Source organism: Drosophila virilis, unplaced genomic scaffold (assembly GCF_030788295.1).
Source record: "Drosophila virilis strain 15010-1051.87 unplaced genomic scaffold, Dvir_AGI_RSII-ME tig00001170, whole genome shotgun sequence".
Taxonomy (NCBI): Eukaryota; Metazoa; Arthropoda; class Insecta; order Diptera; family Drosophilidae; genus Drosophila; species Drosophila virilis.
In genome coordinates this window covers 356,924-372,789 of record NW_027212828.1, presented here as the reverse complement: position 1 = coordinate 372,789, position 15,866 = coordinate 356,924, and the positions used below count along the sequence as shown (strand labels likewise).

Sequence of the window (15,866 nt, the reverse complement as noted above, 5' to 3'; positions counted from 1 at the left end):
TCGGTGCGCAAATCAAAACTTTATCGGTGATTATACCCTGAACCCATTAAAAATGGGTATAAGGGTATATTATATTTGTGCAAAATCCAAATGTATGTAACAGGCAGAAGGAAGCATCTCCGACCCCATAAAGTATATATACTCTTGATCAGCATCAATATCCAAGTCGATCTAGCCATGTCCGTCTGCCTGTCCGTCCGTCCGTATGTATGAACGCAGGGATCTTTTTCGACGATTTTCTTAATATCTCGGTTAATAGCTCCGCGCGGAGATATGACATTCCAAATCATCACGATTTTTTTCATAATCGAGGTCGGTGCGAAAATCGAAACGTTTTCGATGATTTTTTTTAATATCTAATAAATAATGTCTGATTTTAAAATGTTACACTTTTTTGAATGCGTACGGATCCCTACCATCAATTGGCATTTAAACAAATTAATCATCGATGGGTTGAAAAATGTTGTCGACAAAAAGCGGATTCGTTCGTAAATTCAATCTTTTTGATGATGTCCGATTTTGAAAACTTAAACCATTTTTGACTCTTAAGGATCAGTTCTAACGATTGGCATCAAAAAAAGGAAATCCAAAATTTTGACCCAAACCGACAAAATGGCAAGAGGTTACGTCACGCTCTTTTTTTTTCAAAATAGAGGTCGGTGCGAAAATCGAAACTTTTTCGGTGATTATACCCTGTACCCATTAAAAATGGATGGATATTGTGCGAAATCCAAATGTAGGTTAAGTATTCGTCCAGAGGCTGGGTTTCATATACCACTTAATTTTGATTGCGTTGTCCCCACTGTTTACCAAAGTGGCTAAGTAGCAGCAAAAAGGTCATCTACATATTTTGTCAGAAGTTTTGTCTGCAATCTTGATGTTGGATCCCATCCTAATGTTCTATACGCACATAAGTCATTTAAAATATTTGTCATATTTTTATTAAAGTCGTCGCTATCCATTGCTACTGCTTTGTTACCCTTGTCAGAAGATATTAATTTGATATTTTTATTTTCTTGTAAGAATTTACGTGTCTGTTTCACTTTGCCCAGTATTGCTAGAACCCTTGTGCTTTGGTTGTTCTTCGTTTTGCCTTCCTTAACTAATAAAGAGAATTTAGTGCCGACTCTTGTGTCTTTTTCGATTATCGTCTGTACCAACTCTTCTCCGCAATGTATTTTAAGAGATTTAATTCTTTCTTATTTATCGGGAGAGCGAGTTTTGGGCCTTTCGCAAGAAGCGTTCATATGTTCTGCGGGAATGCTTTTTGTTTGCGTTTTGTTTAAAAACCATTCTGTTTGCGTCTTGTTGTCCGCTAAGTCGAGGTTTCGTTTATTTCGTATCTTGTCGTGTTTCGTCTCTTGTGTTTTCTTCAGTTTTGTGTTCTTTTGTTTTCTATGTTCTTCTCGCGCTCAAAAAACGATTTGAAGTCATCTGTGGTCATTAATTGTTCTATGTTTATTTTTGCTGTTTGGTTTGATTGTGTTTTATAAATAGGCTTAATATTATTGTATGGTAAAAGTGTGTGTGTCTAGCTAATGCCTTAGTAATGTCAGGGTGGATTTTGTTGAGAGTTGTCAGAATGGGCAATTGTTTTGTAAGGTACTTAATTAAATTAGGTTAGGGTTTGATTTCCTGAATTTAAAAGGAATTTTAAGTAATTTAACTGAATTCAACAAACTTAACTAATTTATTATGAAATTTGTTATTGGTTTTTCTGAAGACTTTGTACTTAGTTCTTTTTTGCATAACTTATGCTCGTTGTCATGCTCGTTGTAAGGCCGTTGGTATTTAATGTTGTGTTTGGCGACTTTTCCATTTTATAATATTTTGTTTATCTGGCTCTAAGTCCGGGGCTTATTTATTCAAACCCAAGTTGCGTTTCAATTTTGTCTCAATCTAACCAATATATTTCGGCAGCACTTCGGCAACCTTCATAAAGATACTGTTGAGCTATTGAGCTTTTTCAATAGCATTCACAAATGGAAATAAATAACATTATTTTATTACATGTGTTCCAATTTATTTTTATATTTGTTTAAAGTTACGAAAGGCAGGTAGACCCGAATTGGTACGTTCCAATTTAAGTGAGGCGACAATTGAGTAGTTATAGTTTTGAGTAATGCAAGTGGCCGATGTGTACCAAATGCATGAAGCGAACGAACTTGACTAACTCAATGCGCAGCATCGAGGCCTTCGCATAAGTAATGCTAGGGCAAGAAAGCGATCGTTACAGCAAAGAGTGCCAGCTTTACGTAAATGCAATCTTAAGAGTAAAATTAAGGCACTTGCTTTGCAGAGCGAGTACTATAAGATAAATTTAGATGCTGCTCTCATCAGTTGCGAGGTACCTCCAGCTGTTTTGGCTGCGTAGCCAGACAGATACATTAAATAAAAATAAAGCAATTACCTAAACCATTTAAATCAAATTAAAAATATATGTTGGGCTAACAAGCTTTTTAATTAGCACTGAATAGCGGGACGTTAACGATGTCATAAAAATTCCGCCGGACACCGGACAAGATTTTCTGGATCTTCTGAAATTGGAAGCAGTGGTCTGGAATTAATGACTGCCGTTATGTGTGATACGAAGCTCTTCGAATCCCAGAACAGTTGATCCCACAACCCGAGAGAAGTGATGTTTTTCAGTTTTTATCGCCGCCTCCCAAAGGACACCAAGTGAGGGGAGCACGGTGGAATGAAGCTCCAGTCAATTGTGCCCGCCAAACAAAACTGGAGCACAGCCTCTTGATGACAGCTACTGAAGAATAGATTTTTAGCTTTTACAGCTCATTTCTAGCACCAACAAAGTTGGTGACATTGTCAGACCAAATCTGACGTGGCTTGCCACGAGTGTATATAAAGCGCTTTAGAGTATTGAAAAATGCACACGTAGACAGATCGTTGACCGACTCCAAATAAATGGCTTTCGTGGCGAAGCAAATAAATACGCTCATGTAGCATTTTAAATTAGCTTTGTTTTGAGTGTCACGCTTGTAGAAGAATGGTTCGCAAAAGTCCACACCAGATGTTTCAAACGTTCGAAATTCAACAAATCGCTCCTTTGGAAGATTAGAAATTACGTGCTCCACCAAGCGGGGTTTGTTCTGGAAACATCTGATGCATTTGATTACAATGCTGAACACTGTTTTGCGGCCACCAATCGGCCAATATTGCAGACGAATTGCTCCCAACAAGGTTCGTGATACAGCATGTAGATTCCGCTCATGAAAGTGAGTGACAATGGCGATGGTAACTGGATGTTGTCTAGGCAGTTTAATAGGATGACTGGCCACATAAGGGAGGGTTGACTTTTCGAGGCGCCCACCAACTCATACTGGAACTAGCGACCACGCCCGTTGGTTGCACGTTCTTTATATCATCCTAAAGAGAGCCCCTTTAAACGTTACGTAAAAGTGCGAAGGATCCAAAATGTATGTAGGAGATCAAAAGTCCTGGGCGCCGAATAAGATGGATAAACTTGTACACATAGGCATATACTCGTTGAATAGCAGAAAAGGAATTGACATATTTGCACCGATTTGCAACGAATACGTTGAACTTCGACGATTCATCTCGGATCCATGATAGACATATTGATGAATCTGACCAACAATGGAATGTGCCGGTAAATAGTTTCATTTCAAGCATTTACTGCATCAATTGGGCTAACAAAAGTGCGCCACAAAGCTCGAGTTTTGGTACCGTACGAGATTTAAGTGAAACTACTCGTGATTTAGAGCAAAATGAGTGTGAACTCGAATGATGTCCCTTTGAAACCACATAAATGCAAGCGGTAATGCTGGTGTCACAGAAACCGTGAACCTCTATATCGCACATTGTATTGCAAACCAACCGACGGAAGGTTGATAATTGGACATTCCTGAACATTTGGCAAAGTTCCTGCCAAGCAGTATTTAGAGAAGTTGGAAGACTCTCATCCCAATCCAAGTTTTTCTTCCAAAGAAACTCCATAAAGATTTTGGCCTACACGATGACTGGTCCAATTAACCCTAGTGGATCGTAAAAACGAGTTATAGTGGACAGAACAGATCTCTTGCAAGTTTTTAGCGTCTGACAGGCAGGAGTGAGAAAAAACATTAATTTAGTTGAAGGATCCCACGCAAGGCCCAAGCTTTGGTAATGTCGCTTCCATCGCTAAATTCTAAAAACAAGTGCTTATCCTTTTCAAAACTTGAGGGACACTCTCCGCACTATGATATCTTGCTTCAAAATTGGAGACGCAAAAACATCAGATGTTAAAATTTTATCAGAGATTGAAAGCATACTAGACCTCCATGCTCTCGAAACTGCTGATCTTATCCACCATATTATCTAGACCAGTATAGAAATCAAAGAGAACAATCCACAGCACATTTCGGGCAACTTACAATTACCGGACAATTTACAGATTCTGGATTATTAGTAAGTATAAACTTGAGGTGTGCTTGACTATGATGAGATCCCTCGAAAGGTTATCGATATCGACAACTTAACTTCTCAAGGTTTAATCTGTATGAGTGTTCGCTTCATGCTTCACACGTCTGGTTACTTTGCGTAGCTCGCCGGAAGGGGTATGGGTTTTAAGGTAAACAAACTCGTGGCAAAACAATATTATTAACAATAAATAACAAATATACGTGTCAAGAAGGGTGATTAAAAAGTGTTAAAAGAAACATGGAAGAACCTTATTATACACAACATATTTGCTCAGTTGGATGACATAACAAATTTATCTGGTCAAAGCAACGCCAATCCCCGTGGGTGATTTTTTGGAATTGTCCTTTTTATACTCTGAGCCCGTTAATAATGGGTATAAGGGTATATTGTATTTGTGCAAAATGCAAATGTATATAACAGGCAGAAAAAAGCATCTCCGACCCCATAAAGTACATATATTCTTGATCAGCATCGACTCGGCAGTCGATCTAGCCATGTCTATCCGTCTGTTTGTCTGTCAATCTGTCGGTCTGTCCGTTTGTCCGTATTATGAACGCAAGGATCTCAGAACCTATAGGAACTAGAGAATTTTAGATGTAGGTCCTTCTAGTACCTGCGCAGATCGAGTTTGTTTCCGATAATCGGTAACTTACTCCGTTTCCACGCAATCGTTAAAAATCGATATCGACATTCTGTTTTGTGAGCAAATTAGGTATAAAATAAGAGATAGAGTCACCAAACATAATATGTTGCTTCTAGTATATTATATATGTCAAAAATCTTTTATTTTATACCTATCGCCACCTCCCCGCTACCAGCCTACAGCTATAAATCAAGTTAATAACCCAACTTATATTGCCAACAAATTTAAGCTTCAATTTAAATGCAATTGACTTATTGAGAATATACTAATGTTCTATGGTACAGTAAGATTTACTGTAGAAAAAGATCAGTTAAGCAAAAACTAAAGTTGTGTTTTCCTGCGTAACTGGATAGACCGCACATGCCAAGAATTTCTATATACATGTACACACACACATACAATCTTCGGTGTTTGTTTCGAAATCTATCAACAGCATTACGATTGCGATTGCTGCGATTATCATTCATTTTTTCACAATAATACTTAGTTATTGATGTGGCTGTTGAGTAGAGGCATAGCAAGTGGTGCGGTCTGTCGCGAGTTCAAGCCCTTCCGGGGAAAGTATTTTTTTTTTTGCTGGTGTGGCTGTTGAGTAGAGTCGACAGCAAGTAATGCGGTCAGTTGCGAGTTCGAACCCTGCCAAGGAAACTATTTTTTTAAATTTATTTGCTGTTGGAATAGGAGGGTTTAGGGTATTTCCTAGTCGGGAGTTCCGACTAGAACCGTTTACTTGCTGAATTTCTGAGAAACGTACACTATAGAGTGCTCTTTGTCGGTTATATCACATAACGTTAGAACGGCACCTAATGCCTGCAACGCGTCGCAGCCCATTATGCTGGATTAACTGGCTATAATATTCAGTCATGTTGAGAAATCTTCAACCTTCTCAGAGACAGTATTTATTTATACCCTTTCAGAGGGTATTTTAATTTTGTCGTGATATTAGCAACGCATAGAAGGAGACATCTCCGACCCCATAAAGTATATATATTCTTGATCAGCATCAACAGCCGATGTAGCCATGTCCGTCTGTACGTCTGTCTGTTTCTATGCGAATAAGTCTCTCAGTTTAAAAGCTTAAACTTTGTAGAAAACCCATATTTTGCTGCACGCAGCACATATGCCAAAACCAGCTGGATCGGACCACTATGTCATATAGCTGCCATAGGAACGGTCGGTCGAAAATTAAGTTGTTGTATGAAAAAAAATGTTGTTTATCAAGATATCTTGACCAAACTCACCATTTATTAGATTGACTATGCTCCCTATAAATATGCAAAATCCTATTGAGTTCGGACAACCATCTCATATAGCTGCCATAGCAACGATCGGTCGAAAACTAGATTTTTTATAAAAAACCTTTTTGTTTATCAAGATATCTTGACCAAACTTGGCATTACCTGTTTTCCCTGTGTTTCTTAGGTACGAGAAAGGGTATTAGCCTTTCTTTCTCGATTTTTATTGACAAAGCTTACTCTCAAACAATAAGGTATTAGTTTCAGGGTATTATTGTGGTTTGCAAAATCACTTTTTTTTAGATATATACTTGAAATGACGTACAAATCTTTCAATCGACTAAGTAATCCATTTTAACCTTTAAGCAATGAGAATCAATACAAGCGTTTCAGACAAATACCATAGGACTAGGAGAATTACTTTCCTCGTTTACTCTAACATACAATCGTATTCTGCATAAACTTCATTTTGTCTGGGTGGGTGATAATGTTAAGCTTATTTTACGTATTTCTATTTTGTTTACTAGCAATCTGCTTTTCGGGTTATTGTGCTTCAGACAAAAGAATATCTGAACTGTAAATGCTTTGGGCGAACAATTATATTTTCTTTTAAAAACTTTGTTAACGTTACAACACCTGCTGATTCTTTCAGTCGTTAATTCTTTATTACTATATTACATTCATAAAGATTTCAACAGAAATTTCCTTAAATTGCTATTTTCTCCCCATAACACGCATCAATTTAAAATTCTCTTTTTGTCTTGCGAGTAATAGCCAATTTTAAATTCTTTTAAGGAGCTTCTGGCTCTTGCTTCTTAACAGTACACAAATTTTCTCTAATATTCGATATTCCGAGCAATTGTGGCAATTTAAGATGGTTATTAAACTTTTTCAACGAAAGTCTAGTTCTTTCTACGCGTAACGCTTCCACTAAATTCCGCTGCATATTGGCAATCTATCTCAATATTGTATTATGATTAATCATAAGAACTCTTTAAAAGATATTCCTCTATGTTATTAGCTTATTGACCTTCTGCCTTATTAGTACTTGAAAAACTTTCAACTTCGACTGCAGGAAATTATTTTGGACTCGGACTCCGCGCGCGCCGTTTTCTAATCTGAGTTCTACTTCTATTCCGTCTCATAGTCTAATTCCTTTATCTTAAATTACAAATATTAATTTCCTAATATTATTATATTATTTAGTATTGTCAATGATACTAAAATACTAATAAATTTGCTAATAATTCATAAGCTTAGAGGCATACAGATACTTTCGTTCAGACTGTTTCTGAACTGTTTATAATAACTATAACTGGCCATTACAGATTTAGTTACCTGTCGTTAAGGCAACCTTATTTCTAATTCTCTCAAAATACCAAGATTACATATAACAACACCATAAAAATAAAATTACATTGTATTGAAATTGCTGCATTGTAGAAAAAGAAATTAGATTTGTCTACATTAGCAGTCTGAAAGCCTCAACTGTTTTTTTTTCTTTTCTCTTATCTAAGTCAAATTTAGTCGAAATAGAAATTAGTTCTTAGGTAGTGTGGCAACACTAGGTACCAACAGCATTGGATGGGATCTTTTTAAATTGGATGCCTCGCTGTGCGTAATACTTAATACTCTCACATATATTGTATATTGAATATATTGGACAAACAACCCAATGAGCAGCAATAAGTTGTATGCTCCTCTAGCACATACATTTTAAAACTGAAATATCTCTTCAATTTTAAAGAAGCAAAGATTGTTTATTATTATTTGCTGAGATATCGTCGATATAATAATTAAACTAAGTGTACTTGATATAGCGAAGTAAATTTTATTAGAGGCATAGTGGTGTGGAAGAAAAAGTCATGGCGGAGTTATAAAATGTAACTGTAACAAAAGGAACAATTGCAAAAATATCACACGCGGGGATCATGCCATTTATAGAGACGGAAAATGGAGTGTGTAAACTCAGTTATGTCATCCTTCCGATTTCTCTTAGACCTTTATAAGCACCAGTCTTGACCATGAATATTATTTACCATTAGATCCCACATTCCATTCGGCGAGCTAAGCAAAGCAACCAGACAATTTAATCATGAACCGAACTCTTATAAGGATTAAACTTTGAGAAGTTAATATTTCCGTATGTAGCGCACATAACACGTTATATCACCCCCTACCGCCGCCAAAGTTACATAAGGTTGATTTTCTTGTGCAATGTACGTTCACGACAACAAATGTCTAGCTTTTCAGATCGACCTTAACATATGCGTAGATTCGATAACATGGTCAGAAGCAAATTCGATCTGCGCGGGCACTACAGCTCAAATTTCAAGTCTCTATCTCCTTTAGGTTCTGAGATCCTTGCGTTCATACATATGGACAGACGGACATACATACATTTGCACATATACATTAGACGCTTTATACCCATTTTAAATGGGTTCAGGGTATACAAATAATAAAAATAGCGGCACACATATATAATACAATTGCAATTGCAATTCTATAATTATTTTTTGAGAACGTACGTTAGGCGCTTACTGTCCCGTGGCTTGTCAATATGAACAAACGTTTTTCTTAATAACTTGTATGTTGCATAGTTGATCTTGATCGCATGTCGGAAACATCCTCAAAGCTGTCTGTAGTGCCAATTGGAGTTATTATTTGCTTCGTTTTGCGTGTTATATTTGCACAGATCCAGTATACCCTTTTTACCCATTTTCATTAAATTTCAGCTCAAAATATTAAATGCTCGCAACTTAGTTTCTATGGATAAAAACGGACTATGTGATTCATTTGTTAAAGTCTACATAATGCCTACTGGTCGATTTAATGGGCTTACACCAGTAAAAACGGCCGTTCATAATAAAAATTGCTTTCCACTCTATGACGAACAATTTAACTTGTAAGTAAATCTTTCTATTGGATCACTTCATATATATGAATTATTATTTATATATGTTAGTAATTTGAATTCGGATCAACGCCTGATGGAAGATAGCTTGATTTTATTTAGTGTTAAGGATAAGGATTTATTTGGAATGACAAGTCAATATATAGCAGAATGTTATATAACGTTTGCAGATCTCACAGCATCTAATGGCGAGCAAATTATTATGAGCCTATGTAGACCAGATATCACAGGTAAACAGTTATTTTCTACAAGTTCAAAATGCTAACATATTTAATTTTTTCAAGATTCCATGGCATTGCGTGCTCTGGAGCATAGACAAGGTGATAAGCAAGCAAAGGATTTTCTGAAAAAGTTAAAGAGCAAATCAAATTCTTAATTCTCGATACTGACGAATGTCTAGTCAACGACTTGTTATTTGGAAATGTTATTATGGTATTATTTATATATTTTCGCATACTTGAGTAAAAAGTCTATTTTAACTAGACATACGCATTTATAAAAATATATTTTGAAACAATATTAATATAAAAGACTTTACCAAAGGCCAGACCTTAAACAAAGGTAACATTAAGCATTGTTTTTTTTTTATTTTGACGAATATTAAACAGATTAGCAGATTCGTTTATAAGTTTTACAGATAATTTTTTAAGATTACAACTTTTCAATAAATATTGAATGGTTCATCGATATATACTATATTCTACTCGTACACGATCTTAGTATTTATTGCATAAACAGTTTGGTACAAATAACAGAGGGAGATAGCCATCCTGTTGGATCGAATATTTTTGCGGTGTGCAAAAGGTTTTCGCGTTTAGCAAATACTTCCCTATTTTCCACTTTTCGTACTTGTACGGAGACTGGGCTGGACAAACGTACACTAAAATGACATTCGATCATTTCGCGTATTATGCTATGATGTTCGATTTATAAGAAGCCGCAATAGATTCATGTCGACACTCGTTGCCTTCCTCGAATTCAAAATGTCCTGTATCCAGTGAGAGCTGCAACTTGCATCCATTCTTGGACCGATAAGACGAAGGATAATTTCTTGGGAGACTTTGCACATTTAGTGGGGTGAAATATGTTATGAAAAATAGCACAACCGTTTTCAGAAAGGTATTAAAAATGTTCTTTGTTCGGAACTCTGTCTGCTTCAAAACATTAGATATAGATATTTTTATATGTATCTCTCTATCGCAGAAGAGCATGATTAAAAGAGATAGAGGGTGTGTATTATTTATTTATTTATTTATTTATTTATTAATGGTCGACAAAACGAGTGTCTTCCTCATTATTCAAAAGATTGTTCAATAGAATTATATGCTAAAAGCCTATTTAAAGGATACAATTTTCTAAATAGCATCACCGACCGATGGAGGTGTTTTATTTGCCAGTCCGGCCAGCTGTGCCTCTTTTCACAGCTAATTTTGTCAGTGGCGCTATTAGAGCCTACATCTAAGCAGATGGTTGTAAGTAGGAAGAAAGTGATCTCAAGTAAAATTAAAAATAATCTTAATTTGCTATATTAATAAAGAAAATACAATAAATAGGAAAAAAGAAAGTAAGAAGATTGTTAATAAAGTAAAGCAATGTAAGTTATATAAAGAGTGTTAAGTAGAAAGGACAAAGAGAAAAGTAATGGAAAATCACCGACCCGGTGGGGGAAAATTTTTCAGCCTGTCCGGCAAGCTATGCCCCTGCTCATAGCTGGGAATGGTGAACGACTTCCCGAAGGTATCCTGAAAGCAACGATTTTATTAGGGGTAGAGACAGTTCGGTAGAGAAAACGTAATGCAAACTATTTTAATTTTTACATAGCACGCGAAAAGGATTGTGCATAGCGTAATCTGTTGTGCACGTAGATAGTAATAAGGGGCGATAATTTCTGGTTGGTCTAGCCGGAACAGAGAATTGAAGACGCCCTAGCAGAAAAGGAGAATCTATGTCGCCAATAATCAACTTATGTAGAAGGACAACACCGAGAATTGTCCTACGGTTGGTTAACAACGGCAGGTTGAGAAGAAGTAGTCTGCTGTAGTAGGACGGCAACCGAAGATTAGGGTCCCAATTTAAACCTCGTAAGGCAAAAAGCAGAAATTGCTTCTGAACAGATTCAATACGATCCTGGCTGTTGTTATACATTTTATTATGTGTATGCATTGATGAGTAAAAACATATTTGGTATAGATTTCCTGAAAGTGACTACTTCTGTTTCCTTTTTACTGTCAGATTCTTCTACATTTACATTTACTCCCCTCATTTCGGTTACTTTTCGGGTTAATGTGCTTCTGACAATAGATGATCTGAACTGTAAATGCTTTGGGCAAATACTTATATTTTCTTTTATAAAGTTTGTTAACTTTACAACATCGGATGGTTCTTTCTTTGTGAATTCTTTGTTACTATGTTACATCCATACAGATTTTATTAGACATTTCCTTAAATTGCTGTTGTCTCTACGTTTTCCGTCTCTGCAGCCAATTTAAAATCCTTGAAAGAAGTTTCTGGTTCTTGCTATTTAACTAAAATCCTAAAATCTTGTTAAATTTGCATCGGGGACAGGTAGGCAGGCAAGCAACAGGCACACAAGCGCATAAATGCTTCTATTCATATACAAAATATGCAAGTATGCGTGAATAGCGAGTCCAAAATATTTTAAGTGCACACATGTCAACGCTTGGGTACCCTTACCAACGATAGCGAGCTAAAATGCAAGAATTTCGCATCGACGTGGCAAACCCTTTCTCTATTTCATATTAGCCGTGCCTTCAAAAGGGTAGAAATGCCTCAGCATTTGAGAAAAATTGAATTTGTGCGCAGTTTTGCTTGTCGGACAAATACACAAACACACACACACTTAAACGATCCCTAAACATAGAGAGAGCATTGAGAGGTGAGAGTAAGTGCGAGCGAGATTAAAGTTAACAGCGTTGCCGTTCTATCGCACAAATCATATGGAAGAGAGTGCGCCAAGCCCTTTCCTTTAGAGTAAGCGGTTCAAAAATACATCATATGTATATCTCACTCCCTTACTCGCGAGTTGGGACCAGATGCCTCCGATACTTTTTGTGACAACGTTGTTTGTACGTGATGTCCAGTCTATATGTTGTTTGGTTAGTGATTCTGCTCAACTGAATAACTTCAGTAGTTCATTTTAAAGACCCGTTCAATCGAACTTGGTCTGAACTTAACGACGCAACTTGACATTGTCAAGTATCTTTCATTTTATACCCATCGCCACCTCCCCGCTAATTCCAAAGAGCTATAAATAAAGTTAATAACCCAACTTTTATTGCCAACCAATTAAAGCCAAAATTTAAGCGCAATTGACTTTTTCAGTATACACGAATATTTTATGATACAATAAGATATACTGTCGAAAATTTCATAAAGATCGGTTAAAAAGAAACTAAAGTTATATGCAACTCCGCAATTGAATAGATCAGCATCTTTAAGAATTTCTGCATACATGTACAAACACACATTCATGCGCGTCTGCTTCGCATTTTAACAGCATGGTTATTGCGACTTTTTTCTGTAATGCTATTTAAGTTTCTTATTTTATCATAAGTGCTTAATTCAATGTCTGATTTTAAAATCGTATACCTTTTTGAATGCGTACGGATCCCTACCATTAATTGGCATTTAAACAAATAAATCATCGATGGGTTGAAAAATGTTGTTGACAAAAAACCGATTCGTTAGTAAATTCAACCTTTTTGATGATTTTTTGGAATATGCCCGTCAAATAATGTCCGATTTTGGAATTTTATACCATTTTTGACTCGTAAGGATCAGTTTTATTGATTGGCATCAAAAAAAAAAAAAAAAAATCCAAAATTTTGGCCCAAATCGACAAAATGGCAAGGGGTTACATCACTTTTTTTTTTTTTTCAACATAGAGGTCGGTGCGAAAATCGAAACTTTTTCGATGATTTTTTATTTTATATCTCGGGTAAATAATGTCTGATTTTAAAATATACACCTTTTTGAATGCGTACGGATCCCTACCATCAATTGGCATTCAAGCAAATTAAACATCGTTTTGTTAAAAAAAAATGTTTTAGACAAAAAACCGATTCGTTCGTAAATTGAACTTTTTGATGATTTTTTGAAATATTTCCGTCAAATAATGTCAGATTTTGCAATTTCATACCATTTTTGACTCGTAAGGATCAGTTCTATTGATTGGCATCAAAAAAAGGAAATCCAAAATGTTGACCCCAATCGACGAAATGGCAAGGGGTTACATCACTGTTTTTTTTTCAAAATCGAGGTCGGTGCGCAAATCAAAATTTTATCGGTGATTATACCCTGAACCCATTAAAAATGGGTATAAGGGTATATTATATTTGTGCAAAATCCAAATATATGTAACAGGTAGAAGGAAGCATCTCCGACCCCATAAAGTATATATACTCTTGATCAGCATCAATATCCAAGTCGATCTAGCCATGTCCGTCTGCCTGTCCGTCCGTCCGTCCGTATGTATGAACGCAGGGATCTTTTTCGACGATTTTCTTAATATCTCGGTTAATAGCTCCGCGCGAAGATATGATGTTCCAAAACGAGAGAAATACGCGCGGAGATATGACATTCCAAATCATCACGATTTTTTTCATAATCGAGGTCGGTGCGAAAATCGAAACGTTTTCGATGATTTTTTTTAATATCTCGGGTAAATAATGTCTGATTTTAAAATGTTACACTTTTTTGAATGCGTACGGATCCCTACCATCAATTGGCATTTAAACAAATTAATCATCGATGGGTTGAAAAATGTTGTCGACAAAAAGCGGATTCGTTCGTAAATTCAATCTTTTTGATGATGTCCGATTTTGAAAACTTAAACCATTTTTGACTCTTAAGGATCAGTTCTAACGATTGGCATCAAAAAAAGGAAATCCAAAATTTTGACCCAAACCGACAAAATGGCAAGAGGTTACGTCACGCTCTTTTTTTTTCAAAATAGAGGTCGGTGCGAAAATCGAAACTTTTTCGGTGATTATACCCTGTACCCATTAAAAATGGATGGATATTGTGCGAAATCCAAATGTAGGTTAAGTATTCGTCCAGAGGCTGGGTTTCATATACCACTTAATTTTGATTGCGTTGTCCCCACTGTTTACCAAAGTGGCTAAGTAGCAGCAAAAAGGTCATCTACATATTTTGTCAGAAGTTTTGTCTGCAATCTTGATGTTGGATCCCATCCTAATGTTCTATACGCACAAAAGTCATTTAAAATATTTGTCATTTTTTTATTAAAGTCGTCGCTATCCATTGCTACTGCTTTGTTACCCTTGTCAGAAGATATTAATTTGATATTCTTATTTTATTGTAAGAATTTACGTGTCTGTTTCACTGTGCCCAGTATTGCTCGAACCCTTGTGCTTTGGTTGTTCTTCGTTTTGCATTCCTTAACTAATAAAGAGAATTTAGTGCCGACTCTTGTGTCTTTTTCGATTATCGTCTGTACCAACTCTTCTCCGCAATGTATTTTAAGAGATTTAATTCATTCTTATTTATCGGGAGAGCGAGTTTTGGGCCTTTCGCAAGAAGCGTTCATATGTTCTGCGGGAATGCTTTTTGTTTGCGTTTTATTTAAAAACCATTCTGTTTGCGTCTTGTTGTCCGCTAAGTCGAGGTTTCGTTTATTCCGTATCTTGTCGTGTTTCGTCTCTTGTGTTTTCTTCAGTTTTGTGTTCTTTTGTTTTCTATGTTCTTCTCGCGCTCAAAAAACGATTTGAAGTCATCTGTGGTCATTAATTGTTCTATGTTTATTTTTGCTGTTTGGTTTGTTTGTGTTTTATAAATAGGCTTAATATTATTGTATGGTAAAAGTGTGTGTGTCTAGCTAATGCCTTAGTAATGTCAGGGTGGATTTTGTTGAGAGTTGTCAGAATGGGAAATTGTTTTGTAAGGTACTTAATTAAATTAGGTTAGGGTTTGATTTCCTGAATTTAAAAGGAATTTTAAGTAATTTAACTGAATTCAACAAACTTAACTAATTTATTATGAAATTTGTTATTGGTTTTTCTGAAGACTTTGTACTTAGTTCTTTTTTGCATAACTTATGCTCGTTGTCATGCTCGTTGTAAGGCCGTTGGTATTTAATGTTGTGTTTGGCGACCTTTCCATTTTATAATATTTTGTTTATCTGGCTCTAAGTTTCAATTTTGTCTCAATCTAACCAATATATTTCGGCAGCACTTCGGCAACCTTCTTCAGGGCACTAAAACAAAAAACAATTAACATTAAGATACTATTGAGCTATTGAGCTTTTTCAATAGCATTCACAAATGGAAATAAATAACATTATTTTATTACATGTGTTCCAATTTATTTTTATATTTGTTTAAAGTTACGAAAGGCAGGTAGACCCGAATTGGTACGTTCCAATTTAAGTGAGGCGACAATTGAGTAGTTATAGTTTTGAGTAATGCAAGTGGCCGATGTGTACCAAATGCATGAAGCGAACGAACTTGACTAACTCAATGCGCAGCATCGAGGCCTTCGCATAAGTAATGCTAGGGCAAGAAAGCGATCGTTACAGCAAAGAGTGCCAGCTTTATGTAAATGCAATCTTAAGAGTAAAATTAAGGCACTTGCTTTGCAGAGCGAGTACTAT

General features: G+C 36.0%; 1 long non-coding RNA gene across 1 annotated transcript; it reads left to right on the top strand.

Moving 5' to 3' along the window:
* Positions 1 to 4,180: 4,180 nt before the first annotated feature.
* On the top strand, positions 4,181 to 9,670 carry LOC138911520 (uncharacterized). The gene is made up of 4 exons (XR_011417149.1): positions 4,181 to 4,425; positions 9,057 to 9,226; positions 9,287 to 9,465; positions 9,520 to 9,670. It is a non-coding gene; the product is annotated as an uncharacterized lncRNA (long non-coding RNA).
* Positions 9,671 to 15,866: the final 6,196 nt, after the last annotated feature.